General features: G+C 41.8%; 1 protein-coding gene across 4 annotated transcripts in view; it reads left to right on the plus strand.

Annotated features, from left to right (window-relative positions):
- Nucleotides 1–27570, plus strand: part of TMEM132B (transmembrane protein 132B) — a 529452-nt gene that overhangs the window by 443855 nt on the left and 58027 nt on the right. The gene's annotated exons all lie outside the window — the stretch shown is intronic.

The raw sequence follows: 27570 nt of genomic DNA on the forward strand, positions 1-27570 counted from the left end.
AGGAACCAGACAATATTTTTTTCATGCTCTCTGAAGGGGCCTTTTTGAACCACCAAATTTAGTATTTCTACCTATTTTTTCTTAGCACATTGGTTGCCATTGCTTTTGCAGCAGAGACCTCAGGGAGAAAGGATTTGAATTTTTAGAATGATTGATCCTTCTTCCTTTAAATTGTTAAGAGAGCCCCTAAGTCCAATCTATTCAGCTATTTGAGAAAAATACAGTAACTCAGAGTTCTGCCCTTCCTCACATTCTATCAGCTCTTGTTTAGAGGTTACATGAAACTTGGTCTCGGTATTGAGAACTTCGTGGTAGACAGGAAAACTTTTAGGGGTTTCCCTGTGGTAGAAATGGTCTGGGAGGGGTTGATTTCTTCTTGTTGTGACCTACAGGACGCTGTGTCTTAAGCCAGAGACAGTTTCAGAAAAAAAGACTGATGTATTCGTGAGGTCTAATTAACAAAGAAATTAATTCCTAGGAAACTCAAGTTTGGCACAGACTCTTTCCTGGACTTGGAATGCTCATTGTCCTTAGAGATGGAAGGTGGACTGTCTTAAAACCTGCACACACAGCCCTGCCTGGGGTTCCTGGTGGTCCTTGTATTCCATAGGCAGGTTTGATTAAATATATGGCCTTAAATATTCAGAGTTTGGAAAGAGCTGAACCAAGTCACAGAAGATTATCTGCACCAATGAAAAATATGGATGATGAACTGCTGTTGGTTGCTATTGACAATGTGCAAGTTTTACACTATTTTTATTATTCCCATGTCATTCTAGAAAGGAGACGCTGATAAGAGATGGTATCTGTATGCTTATGTTATAATGGGCTCAAACAAATGATTCAGTCTGTAGATTCCTAAACCTTTTGTTCTGACCTAAGAGCCTGCTATGAAGCCCCATGGGGTGGAATCCTCCTTCTCTTTCCCTGAAGAGCTCTGCTGTAGAGGGACAGGTCCAAGTTCACAGATCCCATTATTGTCATATACTTGGTTTTCTCCACTCCACACGAATGTACTAAAAGTATCCTCTGCTCATCCTCATAGACGTTGTTTTGGAAGATGATGCTTTTTTGCTCACCTGTCACCTATATAGCCTCAGGAGGATGGGGGTTCTTCTAACAGATGATTTCCCAGTCTTCAGAGGAACAAAGTGAAACCTGCAGATCGCAGGCTCAGGGCTGTATTCACACTTTTTTAGGGGATTCCAGGACTGTTGCAAATTTGGGGGCTTGTGTCAATTGAGGGGATTTAATTAAATGGCTGTGATGCATTCACTATGGCTTCAGTGTTTGTAGTAAATTTTACTGTAACTCCAAGTTGAATGGAGTTGTCCACAGAGCTATGACCTTGGTGTCATCCCAGGGACATCCTAAAATACATGGCACATTCATTAGCACCCTTTGGAGAGATCCTCTCAGTCTGCGGAGTTGTCACACAGTCATACTTCAGAGTACAGAAAACACTGAATGATTTTTAGGGAGAATCTTGCAGGGCCCCTCAAAGATCTTTGTGCCTTGGAACCATGAGTTAGATAAGGGAAAAACGTGAATTTAGAAAGATGTAAATTATGTTAATATCCTAACAAATGAACTTGTTTGGCCTGTGATTGTATGACTTTTGGGGGACAGAATCAGAGGACATACATGATTTTGAAAAGCTGGAACCTTGGCCTAATCTGGCAAGATTAAAAGAGACAAATGTAAAATTTCAAGTTGACAACTATAGTAGTCCTTCCTCATCTGTGGTTTCACTTTCTGTGGTTTCATTTAACTGTGGTCAACCACAGTCCAAAAATGTTAAACGAGAATTTTCAGAAAGAAGCAATTCATGTTTTAAATTGTGCACTGTTCTGAGTATCGTGAAGAAATCTTGAGTCTTCCTGCTCCATCCCACCTGGGTTGTAACTCATGACTTTGTCTGGCATATCCATGCTGTAGACACCACCCACCTCTGAGTCATTTAGTAACTGCCTGGGTGATCAAATAGACTGTCATGGTATCACAGTGTTTGTGTTCAAGTTGCCCTTACGTTATTTACAAATGACCCCAAAGTATAAGAGTAGTGATGCTGGCAATTCGGCTAGGCCAACAATAAAGTGCTTCTTTTAAGTGAAAAGGTGAGAGTTCTTGACTTAATAAGGAAAGAAAAAAATCATATGCTAGAGTTACTAAGATCTACAGTCAGAGCGAATCTTTTGTCTATGAAATTGTGATGAAGGAAAAAACATTTTGCTGTCGCATCTCAAACTGCAAAAGTTAAGGCCACAGTGTGTGATAAATTCTTCATTAAGATATGAAAAGACATTAAATTTAGGTGGAAGACACGAACAGAAACTTGTTCTGATGGATGACAGTCTGATTCAGTTCCATCTGTGGTTTCGGGCATCCACTGGGGGTGTTAGAATATATTACCCATGGATGGGAGGAGACTGGGAGACTGCTGTATTTTTAGGTTAAAAAAAAAAAGTAGAGGATTGTGTGTGTGTGTGTGTGTGTGTGCGTGCGTGCACACACAAGAAGCCTTAGCATTTTTATCAGTATTGGGATCCAGTGAGTCAACTGTTTGATAAGGCTGCTACAGGTTGATTTTCATTAGCATGAATGGGTGTGTGACTCAGAGCAGAGGTCACAGGCAGGCAGTCTGCAGACCAGATCTGACACAGAAATGTGTGGGGGGTGCGGGGAGGGTCTGCATAGTTTAAAAATTCTTACTTAATTTGTTGCCCCCATGTAAAAATCGGCAAGTTCACACAGAAATCTGGATTTACAGTTTCTTATGAAAAATCACAGGACCAGGTGGTCCTGGGTCCCCATGATTTCCTGTGAACCTCGTCTGGAGTTGAAGAGAGGATGCTCCTCTGCATAACACCTGTGCCCTCCGGTGCACTGTAGTCTCCACCACTCCCTTTTGTCTTTCACATGGAGGCTGAAGGATATTTGTCATTTCTTGTCACACTTGTGCTCCTAGTTTTTGATAGTGGATTTCAGAGGAAGGTGAGACATTTTTTGTACTCCAGTCTCTAAAAACAAATAAGCAACAAATGATGGACTTCACTCTCTCACTCTGATGGAGAATTCTGTATCTTTCTAGGCCATAAGAAGAACAATAAAAAATTGGGTTGTGCTCTGCCAAAAAGTGTCTGAGAGGCCGAGGACTCTTGAAATCAAATCACAGGAGAAATGATTGAAGAAAGTGTGAGTGTTAAGCGTATTGATGAGTAGAAAAGGCTCAGGGATGAGGTGGAGAGGGAGACATGACAGCTTTTTGTAAGTCTTTCAAGGGCCATCATGTGGAAGATGGAGTAGCTTTGTGCTTTTTATATTCCAAGAATGGAAGTTGAAAGGTACCATTTTTAGCTCAATATAAAGAAAAAGACTGCAGAGGTAGTGAGTTCTTTGGCTGAGCTTCCAGATATGTGATGTTGGTAAAGATCCTGACTCCACCTTCTTCACTGTTTGACCTTGGGCAAATTACTTACCATCTCTGAGCCTAGTTTCCTTATCTATAAAATGGGGATGATAATGATACAGTGGAAACGCACTTTTCTAGAGATTTGTTCTAAAGTCACAGTAAATGGCAGAACTAACAATAATCAAACTAATCCCTAATCCTTGACCCAGTCTCGCTGGGTCATCCAGGCTGGAGTGCAGTGGCATGATCTCAGCTCACTGCAGCCTTGACCTCCCAGGCTCAAGTGATCCTCCCACCTCAGCCTCCCAAGGAGCTGGGACTACAGGCTCCCACTGCCACACCAGGCTAATTTTTGTATTTTTTATAGAGACAGAGTTTTTCCGTATTGCCCAGGCTGGTCTCCAACTACTGGACTCAAGTGATCCGCCTGCCTCAGCCTCCCAAAGTGCTGAGGTTACAGGCATGAGCCACCACACCCCTCTACACCTGGGTTTTTAGAAATACAAAAGACAGTTGATTTTTTAAAAAAATGTTTTCCTGGCATTTGAGCTAAGGCACATTTTCAGGAGCAGTCAAGGGCAAGGTTTTAAAGGGAGTTTTGGGGGAAGTCTAGATGAGTAACATTTGGGCGCATTTGAAGATAAATTTCCCGCTCATTCTCTTCTCTTCTTTTATGTCTTCTGGTGGAAATCTTGTCAGATGGTAATCTTAAGTTATTCTGTATATTTGTAATTGAATTGTTAAATCTATGTGTGATAAAAAGCCCAATGCTGAGTTTAGAGGATGATTAAATAAGAATGTATATCTAGAAAAAGTCACATAGTGCTTGACCTGTAATATATCAATACATATTATATCTATACCCATTCACCTGCATATTTATATATATATGCTAACATGTGGATATAAATATGCAGGTGAATGGGTACAGATATAATATGTATTGATATATTGAAATATCCAAAATATTGTTTAGATATTTGTCTCCAAGCTATATTTAGATATTTGGGCCTCTGTATTATTTTGTTCTCACATTGCTATAAAGAAATACCTGAGACTGGGTAATTTATAAAGAAAAGAGATTTAATTGGCTCTCGCTTCACAAGCTATACAGGAAGCATGGTTCTGATCTGCGCAGCTTCTGGGGAGGCCTTAGGGAACTTACAGCCATATCAGAAGGTGAAGGAGGAGCAGACACATCTTACATGGCAGGAGCGGGAGCAAGCAGGGCAGAGGAAGGTGCCACACACTTTTAAATGGCCAGATCTCACGAGAATCACTCACTACCTATCGTGAGGACAGTACCAAGTGGGATGGTGCTGAATCATTCATGAGAAATCTGCCCCCATGATCCAATCACCTTCCACCAGGCCCCACCTCCAACATTAGGGATTACAATTCAACATGAAATTTGGTAGGGACACAGATCCAAACCATATCAGCCTCCAAATCTCATGTTGAGATGTAATCCCCAGTGGTGGAGGTGGGGCCTGGTGGGTGGTGTTTGGGTCATAGGTGCGGATCCCTCATGAATGGCTTAGTGCTGTGCCCTTGGTGATGAGTGAGTTCACATGAGACCTGGTTGTTTAAAAGTGTGTGGCACCTCCTCACTCCCTCTCTGACCATGTGGGCCACCTGCTCTCCCTTTGCCTTCTGCCATGATTGTAAGCTTCCTGAGGTGCTCGCCAGAAGCAGATGAGGGTACTGTGAGCCAGTTAAACCACTTTTCTATCTAAATTATCCAGCCTCAGGGATTTCTTTATAGCAATGCAAGAATGGCCTAACACAACATCCACATTCACATCCGTGAATGTTCACTGCTACTTGATTGTAAGGTCCACAATATCTATGATTATGTCTATTTTACTAACTATTCTTTTCCCAGTCCTAAGCACAGTATCTGGAACACAGTAAATATCTGTTGAATATGTGAATGAATGAATGAATGCTAGAGCTTCCCAGAGATGGAACAAGATACGACGCACAAATGGCTGTTGCGTCTTCATTGGAACATTGCCGGTGAATTATCTGTTACTGAAAATCTTCAAAGAGGCAGAAGGTTCGCTGTAGTCAAAGGGATTTGGCATCGGGTAAATACTTGGACCTGATCCTGTGATCCAAACCGTCTTCTGTTCTCATGGGACTTCACAATACTTCCTAATCATCCACTTGTGGAGGGCAATATGTAAACAGCTTTGGGAGATATAAAGGTGTAATGCATATGACTGCTATCCGTAGGAGCTTACTACAGCTAATGAGTATGAATAGGTAACATTTTTTGAGCATTTATTAAGTACCAGGTACCATTATAATAAGAGCCCTAGAAGTGTTGACCCATTTCATCTTCACAACAAGCTTTTAAGACAGGTAATCCTACTATTCAAAGTGTATACATGAGGAATGGCACCTAGAAAGGTGCTCTAGCTCAAGTTCTAGTGGATACAGGGGTCAGAGTTCCCACCCGGGAGGTCCGCACCAGATCCTATGACCTCAACCTCTGTACATCTAAAATTGTCATTCTTGAAGGTTATGTAGGGCATTGTGTGTATGCACGCATGCATGTGTGTGTGTGTGTGTGTATGTGTGTGTGTGTGTATTGGGGTGGGGAGTGGCACACTGGTGTTTCTATGAGCTAGTAGCCAAATTTTGTTCCCATGATTTTCCCATTAGGGAATCAATTGATAGTGGACTTTTTTTGAATTTGCAAAAGATGTATTTTCATTTTTTAATCCGTATCACCTGGAACAACATATATCTTACAGTTCTGGAGGTCAGAAGTCTAAAATAGGTCAGTAGGGCTGCATTCCTTCTGGAAGCTCTAGAGAAGAATCTGTTTCTTTGCCTTTTCCAACTTCTAGAGGCCACGTGTATTTCTTGGCTGTGAAGCTGTGAAACCCTTCCTCAATTTTCAAAGCCAGCAGCATAGCATCTCCAACACTGTCTCTCTCTTCCCCACATTGCTAATTCCATCATCACATTGCCTTCTCTGACTCTGACCCTGCTGCCTCCCTCTTACAAGGACCCTTGTGATTACTTTGGGGGCTAGAAGATAACCCATGTCAAGATCCTTAACTTAATGACATCTGTGATGTCCTTTTGACACAGGCATTAGTTTCCTAGAACTGTTACCACAAACCTGATGGCTTAAACCAGTAGAAATTTGTCCTTTCACAGTTCTGGGGGCCAGAAATCTGAAATCAAAGTGTCAGCAGGACTCCAGTCCCTCCAAAGGCTCTAGAGGAGAATCGTTTCTTGCCTCTTCCAGCTTCTGGTGGCCCTGGGTGTTCTTTGGCTTGTGGCAGCATCACTGTAATCTCTGCATCTGTGGTTGCATGGTCTCACCCCTGTGTCTCTGTATGATCCTCTTTTCTTATAAGGGTACCTGTCATTGGATTTAGGGGCCATCTAATTCAGAATGGTCTCTTCTTGCAATCGTTGAAATTGCATCTGCAAATACCCTTTTTCTAAATGAGATCACATTCACAGGTGCTGGGGGTTTGGAGTTGGCCATATATTTTTTGGGGGCTACAATTCAACCCACCCTACTGTGTAAGGTAGATATTCTCTGGTTCTGGGGTTTAGGACACAGATATCTTCTGGGAGGAGGTGACTTTATGCTGTCTGCCACAGTGTGCATTCTTTTCTTTGCTGAGTCTTTTCTAAGGTCTTTGGAAAAAGAAAGAAAATGCAATGTTCATACTGTAATTACGATTTAATCTTTATGTGTCTATCTTTTTGACTTCAGGATGGCTTCATGTTTTCATGCATTTGCAGTTGTATTGTTTATAAATGAATTGTGGTTTTCGGAACCACAGAAGCCAGTCTTGCCTCTTCAGTGGGGGATGAACTCTTTCACACTTGCAGATAAATAAGTATAAGCTCACATGGATCTTGAAGATGGTGCTTCCCAACTTATGGCTGCAATAAATAAGTTTCCGGCCTTCCAGTATCACTGGACTTGAAATGAAGAGATGTTGAATTGTTAATAAAAGGACATTAATATTTTAAAGCCTTCCCTGTCCCAGGGAAGGACTTTGTTTCCCAACTTGGTTTGTGAGGGGTAAGGTAAGGTAGTGGATGTCAGAAAAAAAAAATAACATTTTTGCTGTTTGCTGAGCAGTGTGTGGGGAGCTGGTCACTAGATAAAGCCTGATGGAAAACATCAGCACTCTGGAAAACATCAGCATCTTCCAGAGAGTGGCTGCATTTCTTGGGGTAACATGCAGCACCTACAAAACTCTATATGATCAAAGTTTCCTTAAGTGGTTGTGTTTACAGAGAGGGTAAGATGGAATGTGGATGTGTGCTGAATGTGGTCCTTAGAGAGGCGCACCTGAACTGATGTCACTGAGCAACATACATCACTCTTCAGGTAAAGGAACTGAACAAGTGTGGTAGGTAGTGGGATCTAAGGCAGGAACAAGTGGAATTTCTGCATTGGTGAGTATTGTTTTTGTTTTTGTTATAGCAAGTCACAGAAACCCAAATCCAGCTGCTTAAGACTAATCTGAATTTTACTTAGAAGAACAAACAGAAAAATTCAAAAGAGATTTAAGGCTATTTCTTTCCCCTTTAGCAACACTTGACAAAAATTCATGTAAAAACACCACTATTCTATTTCTGGGCATGAATTTCCTTTCCTTTGCCTATCACTAGGAGCTGTGCAGCTAAGAATAAATTATCAGGCAGTTTGGATGTTATTGCCTAATTTTGTCCTTCTTTATGCTGGTAATTTGGACTTCTATTGTTCTGTTCTAATTGGAGATGTGTCATATATTTCCTGTTGGCCTGGGATAGATATTGCTGCATTCTCAACCTTTTGTTCCTGTCAGCCTCATTATGATTGCAGTATTAATTAGATCATTTGTTCATTTCTGGCTTTGGCATCTCTAATTAAGAACCAACACTCTGAAATTGTTTCTGCATAATTCAGGGAAATCTTGGAATGAGCCAGTGTAAACCTGCAAGCCTCCCAGCTCCACCTGCCCAGTAAACATGGCCATGTGCTTCCTTCTCTTCTCTTCTAGAAGCCTTTCATCTAGTCTTCTCCATCCAGGCCCTGCTTAGGTCTGAGGTTAGGGGATTACTAGAGAATTGGCCTGTGAAAGTGTCTGGGATATCAGGCCTGATCCAGTATGGCCCTAGGGTCTTCTATCTCCCAGAGACATACTTATTTTGTGTTAACTAGGAGGGAAGGGGACTCTCATTCATGTTTGGGTACTTGGTTCACAATTTAAACTCCTGCCATGCAGCTTTGATGGTTGAAAAAATATGTCAGCTTCATATTCAAGTTCATTTGGTTTCCTGAAGAAACTCAAATTAAACAAACTTTATAAATTAACTAGATCACATAATTATAAGATGTAGACACAGGTATGAATGGATCTAGATACAAAGGCAATGTGTGAGGCTACTGCCACCCTCTACTATTTTTCTTTGTAACAGCTTTATAGAGGTGTAATAGTAAACTTCACATATTAAAGTCTACAATTTGATTAATTTTGATGATTTCACGAGTATGAAATTATCACCAAAATCAAAATAGTGAACATATCCTTAACTTCTGAACTTTCTTCATGTCCCTTTATAATCTCCTCTCTTCTGCCCCTCTCCACTTGTTCCCAGATAACCACTCATCTTCTCTTTCTCACTGAAGATTTTCATTTTATAAAGTCTTATGCAAATAGAATCATAGTGTGTGCTCCCTGTCTTTCCTTATTTGCTCTTGCTTCTTCCATCCAGTTAATTTGACATTCACCCATGTTATGTGTAACAATAATTCATTCCTTTTTATTACTGAGTAGTATTCCACTGTTTGAATATATCACTGTTTATCAATCTATTGATGGACATCTGGGTTGCTTCTGATGTGGGGATCTTACAACTAATGCTGCTATAAACATTGAAACCAGCCTTTGTCTGGACATAGCTTTCACTTCTTAGGAGCAGAAAGGTTGTATCATAGTAAGTGTATTTTTAACTTTTCAAGAAGCTGCCAAACTGTTTTCTAAAGTGGTTACACCATTTTACTTTCCCACCATCAGGATTTGAGAGTCCTGTTACCTCCACATCTTGGCCAGCACTTAATATTATCAGTCTTTTTAATATTAGCCTTCCTATTGGGTTTACAGAGGTTTGTAATTTTGGTTTTAATTTGCATATCCCTAGTGATTACTGATATTGAGCATCTTTTCAGTGTGCCATTTTGCCATCTACTGATTTTAGTGAAGTTGCTGTTTAAGTCTTTTAAATTGGGTTATTGTAAAAACATTATTGAGTCTTATGAGTTGTTTTTATATTCTGGATACAAGTTAGTTATCTAATATGTGATTTGAAAATATGTTATATTTGAAAATACGTTATTCCAGATTGTGGTTTGTCTTTTCATGCCCTAATAGGGTCTTTAGAGGAGCAGAAGTTTTTCATTTTGATGAGGTTGAATTTATCAATTTGTTTTCAACCTCATCAGCTCCCACCCTGCCTGTTGAGCTCAACATTCTCAGGAAATGTCAGCTAGAAGAATGAATGGATGTCATTCCCATGGACAAACAAAAGGCATGACGGGAACTCAGCGTAGATCAGCCTTTCCTTAGAGTCAACCTCTTCCTACTTAGTTCTCTCCCACATGCATGTATTGAGCAAGTGCTATTGAAGGCAGCTTTGATGTCATGGCGGATGTGTTGTAATGTGCTGGTTTATTGCCCTGTTGAGCTCTCTTTGCCCTTAGCTGGCAGCTCCGTGAAGGCAGAGGGACCTATTGATCTTCCTCATTAGTTCTTCCTGTCACTAGCACTGCACCTGGCATGAGTAGGTGCTCTATGAATAGACTTGAATGTAGGCTAATGGTAGAGCTTATTGGTGCCAGCAATTGATGTCGCTGCTCATAGAAAGGTGGGCTTCAGAGTCCAGTGGATGTGGGATTTAAACCTACCTCAGCCATCACTTTCTGGGGGATTTGGGGAAATTTGCTTTTCAAAATGAACCTCAGAGACAGGCTTTGTATGTGATAATAACTAGCATTTATTGAGCACTTGCTATGTGCTCAGCACCTAAGCTCTTCACATGTATCAATTCATATATTAGGTTGGTGCAAAAGTAACTGCGGTTTCTGCTATCAAAAGAAAAAAAAAAAAAGGCAAAAATCGCAATTACTTTTGCACCAACCAGTGATACTCAAAATAATCCTGTGAGGCCTGTGAGGATCCACATTTTACAGACAAGATACCTGATGCACAGGGAAGTTAATCACTATCACCTAAATGGAGATCACCTAGCTGGTAAGGGCTAGGGCTGGGATTTGAGCCTTGGCAGCTCTTACAAAAGAGTCCAACAAGTTCTAGACCACTGCATTAAAGAGAGTGAAATTTCACATTGAACCCAGCCCCTCTGGAGCAATTTCATGCTTATTTCTCAGGGCGGCTTTTTTTTTGTTTCTCCCTACTCTTGGACTATCCACAAACTAACTTTACCCTGAGTGGTTAAGATTACTTTCCACAGACAAACACATGTCCTCTTTTTTCTCTTAAATATTTCAAAGGTCCACAGAGAAACTCACTCATGTCAGGAACTAATGAGCATGAAAAGAATGAAACAGAAGGTAGAACTCCTTTTCCAGCCAAGAGTTACTTGTACTAACAAAGATGTGATGGGCATAGATAGGAGACTCTTAGAGTCTCCCATGTTCTCCCCAGATAATCAGGGGGTTTAGAATGAGCAGTTTATTAGTGTTTTATTGATTTATATCACTAAACAGATATGGACTTTCAGAAGTTCACACTGCCTTTTGCAGCTGGTGGTAATAAAGATTCTGTCTCAGCTGAAAACAATAGGATGAGCCTTCTCAGGGGGCAGACGAAGTGGATCACACAGCCTCCTATTAAACAAATGTGTGCTTCTCTTTTCCATTCCATTGTCAAGAGGTGTGAGCTTCCAGAAGCAAAAGATCATTTCCACTCATATACCCAATTTATTCCTTCTGTTCTGACTACATTTTCTAAACTGCTCTTTATTTGCCATCCAGACATTCAACATTTAACTGAAATGCTAAGAGAAAAATCTTAGCTCTTTTTATTTTATTAATTTTTTTTGCACACAAAACAAACATTTTCTAAAGATACATACAAACAAAAAGATGTGTATCAAACATATTAGGAAGGTTGCACATGGGAAGATGGGGAATAGAAATGGGGGGTGGGAATTAAAGAAAATAAATGAGAGAGGGACTTTGTATGGATCAATGATAATAACTCAATCCTCTATTTGACAAAGAAGAAGGAGAAGGAAGAGGAAGAAAAAGGAAGTGGGATAAAGGATCAGAAAGGGAGGAAAATAGAAAAAATTAGAGTATGACTCCAGGGTAGACCTGTTTTGTTGTCACTGGGTTGGTTGGTCTGTTGTATTTTTCGTATGTTTCGCCATGTTGGCCAGGCTGGTGTCGAACTCCTAGCCTCAAGTGATCAACCCGCCTCGGCCTCCCAGAGTGCTGGGACCACAGGCGTGAGCCACCACATCCAGCCCCCATATTGCGTCTGGCCTCCATGGTAGACCTCCCAGACGGGGCGGCCGGGCAGAGGCGCTCCCCACATCCCAGATGGGGCGGCCGGGCAGAGGCGCTCCTCACCTCCCAGATGGGGCGGCCGGGCAGAGGCGCTCCTCACTTCCTGGACGGGGCAGCCGGGCAGGAAAACTCTTAGCTCTTAAATCACTTGGTCTGATTTTCTGTTCCTCCTTGCAATGTCGGATTAGCCTTAAAGGGCCCCTCCTCAAAATGTTTCCTGTGTTTATTACCACTTCTAAAGTCCAGTTTAACAAGCCTTTTTTTAAAGAGTAAAGGTCTTAGCCCCAAGTGATTGCTGTCATAAAATCATCTTTTGATGCCCTGAACTACTGAACACTTTCTGTCCTCAAGAATATCAGCCGTGTCACTCCCCAGAGTGTATGTTCCTGAGAACAGAGAGATAAGTATTTCAAACAATTTCTTGACATCCTTTGTGTCTAACAAACGACAAACATTTGAGTTACAGTCTGACTTCTTTTCATAGAAGCACAGTTGTAGGCAGAGCCCTAGATGGCTATGTGCTGAGACATCTATGTCTGAAGGCCACATGTAGGGACAGTGACTTCCCATGTGCTTTTATTGAAAGTGTCCCCAGGTGACAAAATAACACTGAAGACCCTGCAGCAGTTGCCAGCTCTGATACTAGAGCATGCACCATGGCTCTGGCTGGGAGAGATGGGACTTTGGCCAGGTACATGGAGTGAAAGAATTTTGGTTTCATAAATAAGTCATGTATAATAAAGAAGATAGCATATTTAAAATTCCTGGTAGAGTTTCTGGCACAGAATATGCAATGAATAATTGTTAATATTCATCATTACAATTATTACTTGGTCTTAAAGTATCTTCTAATTGTTTTCATGTTGAATATATTGTGTTCGCAAAAGAAAAATTGATTAAAAAATCCCACTGGCTGGGCGTCCGAAGGCTGGGTTTCAGCTCCTGCCTTGCCATTTTCGTGCTGTTACATAGCTGAATGCTTAATGTGCCTGGCTTCAGGTTGTTCATCTCTTGGATAGGTGTGGAGGCACTTGGACTGCCTCCCTCAAAAAGACACTTGTAATTTCTAACTCTCTTAGAACTGCAAGGAGAATTCCTCTTCAAACCTATCAATGCATGTTGTGTAACAATAAATCAGCATGAGCAAGCAGGCACTGTATCTATCTTTGTATATTACAGCACTGGGCTCATTGTATGTATTCAAAAATACTAAATTCACGAGTGCTTTTTTCATTTAAAGAAATCACTCAGTGAGAGCTCTCAAAGTTTTACAGATTGTTCTTTCTTTTCAGCAGCTTCATAAGAGACAGAGATGGAGAATTCAGATTTGTCCAGTGCCTGCCGGGTGCCTGTCATTCCCCTCCAGTGTCCTTTGCGCTGGCTATTTCAAGTAGATGTCACAGTGACCTCTTAAGATATCAGAAATATTTTCTCCATTGCTAAGGTTTAGAGAGTTAGGTGTCCAAGGTCATGCGGGTATGAATCAAGGCACATGGAGCTTGAGTCCAGGTTCACTTTATTCCACAATCTATATTTTACTGTGTGCTGCCACCATAAATATGATCTGTAGAATTTAGTAAAGACAATGAATCCTAAGGATTCTGAATTTGGAATGGGAGTGTTTGTGGTGTGTAGGATGTGGGAGGATTACAGAGATTAAGGCTGAACATAAATTATACAAGTAAAGCTAGAGAACTGCTATGATGAAGGAAGTTGTGGTTGATCAGAGCCCTAGAAGGAAACCCTGGCCCTCTAGAAATGTCGAAAGCACTGCATAAACAAACTGAAATCATTGCCTTGACACAGCAATCACACGCCATTATTTTAATGAAGATGAAGTGAACACACAGAGCAATACAGATGGGATACATTGAGGAAAGGAAGTCTTTCAGTGCTAATAAAGATTTCCCTTCAGACTGAATCTGTAAGAGGTGACACATGTTCGTTGAACATGGAATGTGGAATCATTGAAAAATTAACCTGCCCCAATCCACAAAAGTTCAGGGACCACAGCTTGTGAGATAATTGAGGTAGCAACAAAGTCATGATACTATCACTGAGGAAGGGTCTTTCAATGTAAAACAATAGGCCATCTGCAACTTGCCTAAAACATGAATTCTTTACAGAGTTGTCTCAGTAAGTTGGGGCTAATAGCCCCAAGAGTGCCAAGAGTTAATCAAAGATGGGACTGGGACACCTACAAGAATAGAAACAAATCAATATAGAAAAGGTGCCAATGAAAACTAATGTGCAAATGAAAATCAGTTCTTTCAGGTGAAAACTTTCCTTTAGTAGGACGGATGTTTTGTGGGGTTGACATGCAAACCTTACATGATCCACTGCTGCATGCAAAGGGGCTGAGCATTGCGCCTCAGAGTCTGAGGTAAAAGTGTGTTAATCATGACTCCTGGTTATGAGTGCTGAGGTTGAACTATCTCAAATTCCCCTAATAGAGGGGTTGTGCTGGTTCTTAGAAGCAACTTTGGGGAAGGCTGGGGTCTTGGGGATGGCAGGAACCAGAAAATGGATCTATGTCAGGATACTTCGTGTTTCTTGTTTCCATGCATCAATTTCCTTCTTTCAGACCGGCTTATCCTCAAAGCAGTGATCACAGTCATAATCAGCTTCAAGTCACATCTGTAGATCCTTGTAGTGAAGGAGCAACATAGCTTCGCTGTGTCCCCACCCAAATCTCGTCTTGAATTATAGCTCCCATAATCTTCATGTGTCATAGGAGGGAACTACTGGGAGGTAACTGAATCAGGGGTGTGGGTTTTTCCCATGCTTTTCTGGTGATACTGAATAAGTCTCACGAGATCTGATTGTTTTATAAAGGGCAGTTCCCCTACACACTTCTCTTGCTTGCTGCCATGTAAAATGTGCCTTTGCTCCTTCTTCACCTTCTGCCGTGCTTGTGAGGCCTCCCCAGCCATGTGGAACTGTGAGTCCATTAAACCTCTTTTTCTTTATAAATTACCCAGTCTCAGGTATGTCTTTGTTAGCAGTGTGAGAATGGATTAATACAGGGAAGAAAAAATCTTTCCAACCATCTTCGTTGAAAAACTTTTGGGGAAGGGCCCTAGCCAGCTTAACATAAATCTGATTCCTATGCTCCCTGTGTGGCCTATGATGAGAATTGAGGGTGGGGATGGGCTGGTGAGTGGTGTGGGGGTATGTGGGAGTTGAACGATCATGCTTGGGTCCCATGCTCATTCTGTGGGCACGGATTCAGGACAAAATAAAGAAGTAGTAGAAGTTGCTTGGGAAATCAATGAAGCAAGATCCCTTCTGCAGGAGTTTTTGTTTTAGATGTTAAAGGTTCGAATGTGTTTTCAAACTTAACTATTGAGTCTGGGGGAAATCTGGAAAAAGAGGCATTGTCTGAGTTACCTGGGCCTTTTTTTCAGAATTCAGCTGTGGAAGGGAAGTAAGCTTAGCACCAGGAATGACTATACTCTATTTGGTGAGTGGGGAAAACTTACTGTTGGTCTTGATGATTACATAGAAGTTCACCAGGTAGTCAATTAAAAGAAATGTCCTCTTGGCAGAAGTCAACAAAAGCACAGCTCTCTGGCAGAGGTGCATAGGTAATAAGGGATGAGTTAGGAGGCGACAATGGGTGGACAGGCGGGGGCTAGATTGTGATGGCTATTTCAGCTAAGGCAAGGAGTTTGGGTTTTATCCTATCATCATTGGAGGATTTTATTTTATAGAGTGAGAATTTTAGAAAATTAACTGAAAATGAATGTGATTTTGGCAACAGTGTGAGGGACGAATTGGAGGGAGGAAAGAGCCCTTGAAGAATTCTCTTCTGTCTATCCAAGACACAAAAAACATTGGACTAATTAAGGGAGCCCAATAAGAAATATGAGACAATGTAGTTGAAAAGACTCAGCAGAAATAGAAGCATGTCATCATCCATCACAAGTCCACTCTTTCCTTCACCTCTGACCAGTCCCTGCTTTGACTCTCTCCATTCCACTTTTCCATTTCTTTTGTACCACCTGCCATTGGCTGACATTACTATACTGTGTTTATTTATTGACTTGTTTACATGTTGCTCTGTTTGCTTGTCAACTTGTTATGTGTTTATCTGTCTCTCACAGTAGAAAGTGAGACCCATGAGGGCAGGGTCCATTGTTTATATCTGCATCCACAGTGTCTAATCCTGGGCATATTAACTGAGTAAATGAATAAATGTGAATCTTTTTGCCTTTTGATTGATTCGTTCAATTTTTCAAGGCAGCATTTAATGAATGCCCACTTTGTTCAATGTAATAAATCGAGCTTTCATATTTGGTGTTTGGGCATTTTCTGTCCCATGTTCCACATCATTATGTGAAATGACATTGTGTCTAAATTGATGAGCAACAAAATAAAGGGATGGAGGAAAATTTACCAAGCAAATGGAAAGAAAAAAAAGCAGGGGTTGCAATCCTAGTCTCTGACAAAACAGACTTTAAACGAACAAAGATAAAAAAAAAGAGAAAGAAGGGCAGTACATCATGGTAAAGGCATCAATTTGACAAGAAGAGCTAACTATCCTAAGTATATATGCACCCAATACAGGAGCACCCAGATTCATAAAACAAGTTCTTAAGACCTACAAAGAGATTTAGACTCCCACACAATAATAGTGGGAGACTTCAACACCCCACTGTCAATAATAAACAGATCAATGAGACAAAGTTAAAAATGATATGCAGGACTTGAACTCAGCTCTGGATGAAGTGGAGCTAATAAACATCTACAGAACTCTCCACTCCAAATCAACAGAATATACATTCTTCTCAGTGCCACATAGCACTTATTATAAAATCAACCACATAATTGGAAATAAAATACTCCTCAGCAAATGCAAATGAACTGAAATCTTAACAGTCTCACAGATGACAGTGCAATCAAATTAGAACTCAGGATTAAGAAACTCACTCAAAACCACACACAACTACATGGAAATTGAACAACCTGCTCCTGAATGACTCCTGGGAAATAATGAAATAAAGATAGAAATCAAGAAGTTCTTTGAAACCAATTAGAACAAAGAGACAACTTACCAGGATCTCTGGGACACAGCTAGAGGAGTGTTAAGAGGGAAATTTATAGCACTAAATGCCCACATTAGACAGCTAGAAAGATCTCAAATCAACACCCTAGCACTACACTTAGAAGAGCTAGAGAAGTAAGAGCAAACAAATCCAAAAGCTAGCAGAAGATAAGAAATAACTAAGATCAGACCAGAACTGAAGGAGATAGAGACACGAAAAACCCTGCAAAAAATCAATGAATCCAGGAGCTGGTTTTTTGAAAAAATTAAATTAGATGGACCACTAGCTAGACTAATAAAGAAGAAAAGAGAGAAGAATCAAATAGACACAATAAAAAATGATAAAGGGGATATCACCACTGACCCCACAGAAATACAAACTATCATCAGAGAGTACTATAAACACCTCTATACAAATAAACTAGAAAATCTGGGAGAAATGGATAAATTCCTGGACACATACACCCTCCCAAGACTAAACCAGAAAGGAGTCGAATCCCAATAACAAGTTCTGAAATTGAGGCAGTAATTAATAGCCTATCAACCAATAAAAGCCCAGGACCAGACAGATTCACAGCCGAATTCTACCACAGATACAAAGAGGAGCTGGTCCCATTCCTTCTGAAACTATTCCAAACAATTGAAAAGGAGGGACTCCTCCTTAACTCATTTAATGAGGCAAGGATCGTCCTGATACCCAAAGTCGGCAGAGACAGCTAATAAAAGAAAATTTCAGGCTAATATCCCAATGAACATCGATGTGAAAATCCTCAATAAAATAATGGCAAACCGAATCTAGCAGCACTTCAAAAAGCTTATCTACCGTGATCAAGTCGGCTTCATCCTTGGGATGCAAGGCAGGTTCAACATATGCAAATCAATAAACATAATACATTACCTAAACAGAACCAATGACAAAAACTACATGATCATCTCAATAGCTGCAGAAAAGGCTTTAGATAAAACTCAACACTCCTTCATGTTAAAAACTCTCAGTAAACTAGGTATTGATGAAACATATCTCAAAATAATAAGAGCTATTTATGACAAACCCACAGCCGGTATCATACTGAATGGACAAAAGCTGGAAGCATTCCCTTTGAAAACCAATACAAGACAAGGATGCCCTCTCTCACCACTCCTATTTAACATAGTGTTGGAAGTTCTGGCCAGGGCAATTAGGCAAAAGAAAGAAATAAAGGGTACTCAAAGAGGAAGAGAGGAAGTCAAATTGTCTCTGTTTGTAGATGACACGATGCTATATTTTTAGAAAACCCCAGCGTCTCAGCCGAAAAAGTCCTTAAGCTGATAAGCAACTTCAGCAAAGTCTCAGGATACAAAATCAATATGCAAAAATCACAGACATTCCTATACACCGACAATAGACAAACAGAGAGCCAAACCATGAATGAACTCTCATCACAGTTGCTACAAAGAGAATAAAATACATAGGAATACAGCTAAAAAGGGATGTGAAGGACCTCTTCAAGGAGAACTACAAACCACTGCTCAAGGAAATAAGAGCGTACACAAAGGGAAAAACATTCCATCCTCATGGATAGAGAGAATCAATATCATGAAAATGGCCATACTGCCCAAAGTAGTTTATAGATTTAATTCTATTTGCATCAAACTACCATTTACATTCTTCACAGAATTAGCAAAAACTAAATTTCATATGGAGCCAAAAAAGAGCCCATATAGCCAAGAAAATCTTAAGCAAAGAGAACAAAGCTGGAGGCATCACGCTACCTGACTTCAAACTATACTACAAGGCTATGGTAACTGAAACAGCGTGGTACTGGTACCAAAACAGTCATATAGACCAATGGAGTAGAATAGAGACCTCAGAAATAACACCACATCTACAACCATCTGATCTTTGACAAACCTGATGAAAGCAATGGGGAAAGGATTCCCTATTTAATAAACGGTGCTGTGAAAACTGGCTAGCCATATGCAGAAAACTAAAACTGGATCCGTTCCTTACCCCTTATACAAAAATTAACTCAAGATGGATTAAACACTTACATGTGAAACCCCAAACCATAAAAACCCCACAAGAAAACCAAGGCAATGCCATTCAGGACACAGGCACAGGCAAAGACTTCATGATGAAAACGCCGAAAGCAATTGCAACAAAAACAAAAATTGACAAATGGGATCTAATTAAACTGAAGAGCTTCTTCACAGCAAAAGAAACTATCATCAGAGTGAACAGGCAACCTACAGAATGGGAGAAAATTTTTGTAATCTACCCATCTGACAAAGGTCTAATATCCAGAATCTTCAAGGAACTTAATTAAATTTACAAGAAAAAACAACCCTATAAAAAAGTGGGCAAAGGATATGAACAGACACTTTTCAAAACAGGACATTTATGCAGCCAACAAATATATGAAGTAAAGCTCAACATCACTGATCGTTAGAGAAATGCAAATCAAAACCACAACGGAGATACCATCTCATGCTAGTCAGAATGGCAATTACTAAAAAGTCAAGAAACAATGGACACTGGCAAGGCTGTGGAGAATTAAGAACAATTTTACACTGTTGGTGGGAGTGTAAATTAGTTCAATCATTGTGGAAGACAGTGTTGTGATTCCTCAAGGATCTAGAACCAGAAATACCATTTGACCCAGCAATCTCATTACTGGGTATATACCCAAAGGAATGTAAATCATTCTACTATAAAGACAGATGCACACATATGTTTATTGCAGCACTATTTACAATAGCAAAGAGATGGAACCAACCAAAATGCCCATCAATGATAGACTGGATAAAGAAAATGTGGCACATATACACCATGGAATACTATGCAGCCATAAAAGGGAATGAGATTGTGTCCTTTTCAGGGACATGGATGAAGCTGGAAGCCATCATCTTCAGTAAACAAATGCAGGAACAGAAAACCAAACACCACGTGTTTTCACTCATAAGTGGGAGTTGAACAATGAGAACACATGGATACAGGGAGGGGAACAACACACACCGGGGCCAGTTGGGGGGTTGCGGGGGAGGGGAGGGAGAGCATTAGGACGAATAGCTAATGCATGCAAGGCTTAAAACCTAGATGACAGGTTGATGAGTGCAGCAAAGCACCATGGCACGCGTATACCTATGTAACAAACCTGCACGTTCTGCACTTGTATCCCGGAACTTAAAGTAAAATAAAAAAAATAAATTGATGAGCAAATGTTTGAACAAGTGCCCACAAGGTGCAATATGAATTATTCCAGGAGCTCCTGGGATGTGGTGAGTTACCCAAGAGGAGCATCTTCCCCTGTAGAGGATTTTTTCCTTTTTGCAGGCAACCAAAGGAAGGAACATTTTCTGAAATCTTTGTTTGTGAATAAGGGAGATAACTCTGGAATGCAGTGCCTGGCGCTTTGTAGCAGACAATTTGCTTTCAAAATCCTGGCTGATTAAGTTCTCATAGGCATGTAGCCAGGTTCCATGAGGGAGATTCTATGATAGACAACCAGAGAATTTCAAGCCATCTGACCCCCTTTAGTGCACAAGGAAAGAAGGTTTGTGCACGAAACTGTTTGGGGGTGACAGAAGGGGTGGTGGTTATTGAACAGTGGAAGTTTGGACTAAGAAAAACAAAATGAAAAACTGTTGCTTGGGTGATTCTTGGCCCATATGAATGTGAATATGGCATCAATCATCACTAATGAGAAAGCAGCCGGTTTGAAAATCGTGTTCACTTAATTATATCAACATGGCAGACACCTTCTGGGCGGTCTTCCCAGGTTGAGATAATTATCTTTCTTTTTTCCCTTTCTTCCTGATAATTGCTTCCTCTCATCTCTGCTCACACATGTGAGTGGGTGGTTAGCAGTCATCTTTATATCGGGTCACATTCCCTTGGTACTGATTGGACAGTTAACTGACTGAGCTGGACCAATCAGACTCTATGATTTGAAATAAGTTAGTGTTGGTGGCAACTGTAACAAGTCTCTATATTGTGTCTGCCATGTGCATGGAAGAGCAGAATTAATCATTCTGCAGAGTGAGAAAAGGAAAGCAAAGAGAAGAGCAGAGCCGAGAGGCAGAGAGACAGACCTGGTTACCTGTTTCCTGGTTCCGGTCCTTGGTGAGATTCTAGCACTGGCAGCATGTCAGTTGAGCAGAATTCCCTACATTAGTATGAAAAATCTCTCCTCTTAATTTTCAGTGGGCATCTGTACTCTGTAAGTAAAGAGTCATTACTAACAATTTCAACATACTACTTAATTGTTACTGAGCCCTACACTTTCTTAAGTACTTTTCATGCAAGACAAGCTTATGTGTTAGGAGTTCTGATCTCCACATTACAGATACGGCAACTGAGGCAAAGAGATTAAGGATATTGGTTCACCATTCCCCAGGTTTTAGGTTTCAGATCCAAGCAGACTGACTGAAGAAGATAAGAGAGGAAATTATTTTGTATTGAGAAGATGAACCAATGAAATTGGAAGAATTAAATACCGGCAGCAAAGACTGATGATGCATGATACATTGTGAAAGCTGGCATCAGAAACAAGAGGGTAAAAATGATGGCAGTATTTTGGTGGAAATGGATAACATGTGTGACAGTAAATTTGAACACTGAGGGAGAGATATGAAAAGCTGAAGGGAACAATATATTGTATGTCATATATTTTGCTGAAATACAATTAAAGGGTAGAAAGTGGGTGGAGATAGAAAGGGTTGGTGACCCCAGAGAGATTGTGTCCTCTGTGTGGAATCTAACATAGGAACAGTTCAGATTTCAGTCAATGGAGAACATGACTCTCTATGAGTTAAAATATGAATGAAAAGATGAAGACTCTTTATCGTAGATGACAGGAATTCAACTAAAATTAGCAGGGCAAGGACTGATTTCTTTCCTTTTTTTTTTGCTCATGTGACAGGGAAAGATGATGTGTGCATATCTGTGTACATGTATTGGTGTGATTATAGGTATGAATATATGTGTGAATATGTGTGCACACATGAGTGTGCAGCTGTGTGCATGCTAGCTACTATGTAGATATATGGGTGCATGTATGTGTGTGGGCCAGAATGCACATGTATGCATGTGTGCCAGCACATGTGAGTGTATGCTCGTTTGTATGTGTGCTTATATATGTGAGCATGCACATGTTGTGTGCTAGTGTGTGCGTCTGTGCACATACAGGCATACTCCAGCATCAGGCATGTTGTTATCTGGGGCTTCCATAACCATTGTTGTCAGATCTCTTATCCCTCCCCTGCTACCCATCAGAAGTGGGTCTTCTCTGTGACTCCCTGCCTCCTCCTCAGGCAGCAACAGCTCCAGTCCCGGTGACCTGGGACCACTGAGCCCAGAGCAGCACTGAACTTAGAGCAGCGGGTGCTACTCTGCCTTAAATTCTGCAGGAGGGCAGGGAGGAGCTTCTGTCCCAGAAGACCTGAGCAAATATCCTCACAGCTCATTGGCCAGAACTGAATCACTTGATTATTCCTGAACCAGTCAGTGTGGTGTGGGAGATGGGATGTGCTGATTGGCTTGTAAAGGCCCACCCAGTCAGCTTCCTGGAAGTCCCTGGACTATTGCTAGGAAGAGTCTTGGACACCCGGGAGTCCCACTGCAGAGGTTTATTCCTAGTCCCTTCCAGGGTGAGCTCCGGTACAGCCTGCATAAGCTCTGATTCTGTCCGCAGAGGGTTGACCTGGATCCAGTGAGGTGGTATAGCATACAGAGAACACGATTTTAGAAAGTGCAGAGATGAACATTTTTAGCATAATACCCTTCAATGTGTTTAACTTATGTTTAAATAAAAATTTTAGATGATTAAATGTCACATAGTTTAATTGAGCAAAGAATAGTTTGTGAATTGAGCAGCTCACAGAATGAAAAGAGGTTTACAGACCTCTGCTCCGAAATGTGGGTGGATAGCATTTATGGACAGAAAACGGAACGAGGTATAGAAACAGTTTATTGATTAGTTTGCTTTATCTGAACCTGGACTGATCAGTTAGCTGCCTGTGACTGACTGAAGCTCAGTTGCTTTGGTTGGCTGAGACACAGCTATTTGTTACTAAAATACCTGAAGTCAGGGTTTCAGTTAGTTTAATTACAGTTGTTTATGTGGGAACTCAAAGCATAGAGGTATCCTTAGACCAAATTTAGTTTAACACTCATAACAATACAAAATTAGCATATAAAATACGGACTTTCATTAAGAGTTTGGCTGAGAAAAATGTAGAAATCAGTGTAAAGTCAGCTCTATTACCACAAACACTTTAAGAATATTTTCATCACCCCCCATATTAAATCCCATACCCATTAGCAGTTATTCCTCATTTTCTCCAACCCTTCCCAGCTCTAGGCAACCACTAACCTACTTTTGAGCTCCATTTATTTGTCTATTCTGGACATTTCATATAAATGGCATCATACAATATTTTGGTCTTTAAAGTCTGACATTTCCACATAGAGTAGTATTTTCAAGGTTCATTTACACAGTAGCAAGTATCAGTTGATTCCTTTTTATAACCCAATAACACTTCATTTGGAATTTTACTCATCCATCAATAGGTGGGCAATTGGGTTGATTTCGCTTTTTGAGTTTTATGAATAAAGTCACTATGGACATCTGTAAACACGTTTTTGTGTGGGCATATGCTTTCATTTCTTTTGAGCATATACTTAGGAGTGGAATTTCTGGGTCATGTGGTAAATCCAATGTTTTACATTTTGAAAAACTGTTGAACTCTTTTCCACAGTGGTTGCGCCATTTTACACAGCCATCAGCAATGAATGAAGGTTGCAGTTTCTTCATATCCTCTCCAAAATTTATTATCTTTTTAATTATAGCCATTCCAGTCTGTGTCAAGGGGCATCAAATTGTAATTTTGACTTGTATTTCTCTAATGGCTAATGATATTAAGCATTTTTGGATTTTTATGAACAATATAACTTGGAGAAATGTCTATTGAGGTCCTTGCCCATTTTAAAATTGAGTTATCTTTTGATTTCTCAGTTTTGAGGTCTCTTTATATATTCTGATGTAAATCTTTTTTTTTTTTACATACTTTTTTATTATTAAGTTTTTTTGCACACAAAACAATAAACATTTTCTAAAAATACATACGAACAAAAAGATGCGTCTCAAACATATTAGGAAGGTTGCACATGGGAAGACGGGGAATAGAAATGGGGAGTGGGGATTAAAGAAAATAAATGAGAGAGGGACTTTATATGGATCAGTGATAATAACTCAATCCTCTATTTGACAAAGAAGAAGGAGAAGGAAGAGGAAGAAAAAGAAAGTGGGATAAAGGATCAGAAAGGAAGGAAAATAGAAAAAATTAGAGTATGACTCCAGGGTAGACCTGTTTTGTTGTCACTGGGTTGGTTGGTTGGTTTGTCTGTTGTATTTTTCATATGTTTCGCCATGTTGGCCAGGCTGGTGTCGAACTCCTAGCCTCAAGTGATCAACCCGCCTCAGCTTCCCAGAGTGCCGGGACTACAGGCGTGAGCCACCACATCCAGCCCCCACATTGCTTCTGGCCTCAGTGGTAGACCTCCCAGACGGGGCGGTCAGGCAGAGGCGCTCCCCACATCCCAGACGGGGCGGCCCGGCAGAGGCGCTCCTCACTTCCCAGACAGGGCGGCCGGGCAGAGGCGCTCCTCACTTCATCCCAGACGGGGCGGCCGGGCAGAGGCGCTCCTAACTTCTTCCCAGACGGGGCGGCCGGGCAGAGGCGCTCCTCACTTCTTCCCAGACGGGGCGGCCGGGCAGAGGTGCTCCTCACTTCATCCCAGACGGGGTGGCCGGGCAGAGGCGCTCCTCACTTCTTCCCAGACGGGGCGGCCGGGCAGAGGCGCTCCTCACTTCCCAGACGATGGGTGGCCAGGCAGAGGTGCTCCTCACTTCCCAGACGATGGGTGGCCGGGCAGAGGTGCTCCTCACTTCCCAGACGGGGCGGCCGGGCAGAGGCGCTCCTCACTTCCCAGACGATGGGTGGCCGGGCAGAGGCGCTCCTCACTTCCCAGACGGGGCGGCCGGGCAGAGGCACTCCTCACTTCCCAGACGGGGCGGCCGGGCAGAGGCGCTCCTCACTTCCCAGACGATGGGTGGTCGGGCAGAGGCGCTCCTCACTTCCCAGACGATGGGTGGTCGGGCAGAGGCGCTCCTCACTTCCCAGACGGTGGGTGGCCGGGCAGAGGCGCTCCTCACTTCCCAGACGGTGGGTGGCTGGGCAGAGGCGCTCCTCACTTCCCAGACAGGACGGCCGGGCAGAGGCGCTCCTCACTTCTTCCCAGACGGGGCAGCCAGGCAGAGGTGCTCCTCACTTCCCAGACGGGGAGGCCGGGCAGAGGTGCTCCTCACTTCCCAGATGGGGAGGCTGGGCAGAGGCGCTCCTCACTTCCCAGACGATGGGTGGCCGGGCAGAGGCGCTCCTCAGTTCCCAGACGATAGGTGGCCGGGCAGAGGTGCTCCTCACTTCCCAGACGGGGCGGCCGGGCAGAGACGCTCCCCACCTCCCAGACAGGGCGGCGGCCGGGCAGGGGCTGCAATCCCAGCACCCTGGGAGGCCAAGGCAGGCGGCTGGTTGGCGGAGGCTGCAGCGAGCCAAGACCACGCCACCACACTGCAGCCCGGGCAACACCGAGCACCGAATCAGCGAGCCTCCGTCTGCAGTCCCAGCACCTCGGGAGGCCGAGGCGGGCAGAGCACTCGGGGTCAGGAGCTGGAGACCAGCCTGGCCAACATGGCGAAACCGCGCCTCCAGCCAAAGGAGAAAAAGCAGGAAGCGGTGGTGGCACGCGCCGGCAATCCCAGGCAGCCCGCAGGACGGGGCAGGAGTATCACGGGAGCCAGACGCAGGGAGTGTGGAGCGTTGCGACTAGATTGCAGCCTGGGCCACAGAGGGAATAAAAGAAAAGAAAAGAAAAGGAAAACGGAAGGAAGGAAGGAAGGGAAGGAAGGAAATATTCTGATATAAATCTTTATCAGGTATGTGATTAGCAAATATTGTCTCCTATCCCATGGGTTGTCCTTTCATTTTCCTGATGGTATTCCTTGAAGAACAAAGGTTTTCAGTTTTGATCAAGTCTAAATTTAACCAATTAACTTTTTATTCAATTGTACTTTTGATGTAGTATCTATGGAACCATTGGTTAATCAAAACTCATAAAGTTTTACACATTTTCTTCTAATATTTTAAAGTTTTAGCACTTATATTTAGATCTTTAATCATTTAGAATTAGTTTTTATATATGGTTTGAATAGAGATAACTTCATTTTCTTTGCCAGTGGCTACGTAATTGTCCCATCACCACTTGTTGAAAAGGCAATTCTTTTCTCCCATTGCATTGCTGTGGCACCTTGGAAAAAAAAATCAATGGACCATGTATTAGTCTGTTCTCATGCTGCTATGAAGAAATACTAGAGACTGGGTAATTTATAAAGAAAAGATATTTAATTGACTCACAGTTCCTCATGGCTGGGGAAGCCTCAGGAAACTTACAATCATGGCGGAAGGCACCTTTTCACAGAGCAGCAGGGGAGAGAAATGAGAGCCAGCAGGGGAAATGCCAGACATAAAACCATCAGTCTCCTGAGACTCACTCACTGTCACGAGAACATCATGGGGGAAACCACCCCCATCATTCAATTACTTCCACTTGGTCCTGCCCTTGACTCGCGACGATTATGGGGATTAAAATTCAAGGCGATATTTGGGTGGGGACAGAGCCAAACCATATCAGACCATAAATGTGTTTATTTATTTACTCTAATTTCTATTCCATTGAATCATATGTCTATCTTATGTCAATACCACACTCTCTTGATTTAGAAAGTTTTGAAATCAGAAAGTATGAGTTTCGACTTCGTTCTTTTTCAAGGTTATTTGGCTATTCTGGGTCTGTTGCATTTCCTTATGAATAATAGAATTAGCTTACCAAGCTCTGTTAGAAAAGCTGGAATTTTGATAGAAATTGCATTGAATTTGTAGGTAATTTTTTTGGGGGTGGTATTGCCACCTTAAGAATATTGGATCTTTTGGGCCGTGCCTGGCTCACGCCACCGTGGGAGGCCGAGGCGGGCGGATCACGAGGTCAGGAGATCGAGACCATCCTGGCTAACACGGTGAAACCCCGTCTCCACTAAAAATGCCAAAAATTAGCCGGGCCTGGTGGCGGGCACCTGTAGTCCCAGCTACTCGGGAGGCTGAGGCAGGAGAATGGCGTGAACCCGGGAGGTGGAGCTTGCAGTGAGCGGAGATGCGCCACTGCACTCCAGCCTGGGCTACAGAGTGAGACTCTCTCAAAAAAAAAAAAAAAAAATTGGATCTTTTGAACCTTGATTCTGAGGTGTGTTTTCATTTGCTTAGGTCTTTCATTTATTTCAACAATGGTTTGGTTATAAGAGCACGTTTTGTACCTCTTTCTTAGTTCATTCCTAAGTATTTTTTTCTCTTTTCATGCTTTCGTAAATGCAATTATTTTCTTAATTTAATTTTCTAACTCTCATTGCTATTCTATAGAAATACTATTTATATTTGTATATTGATCTTGTATCTTGCATGCTT

Source organism: Symphalangus syndactylus, chromosome 13 (genome assembly GCF_028878055.3).
Source record: "Symphalangus syndactylus isolate Jambi chromosome 13, NHGRI_mSymSyn1-v2.1_pri, whole genome shotgun sequence".
Classification (NCBI taxonomy): Eukaryota; Metazoa; Chordata; class Mammalia; order Primates; family Hylobatidae; genus Symphalangus; species Symphalangus syndactylus.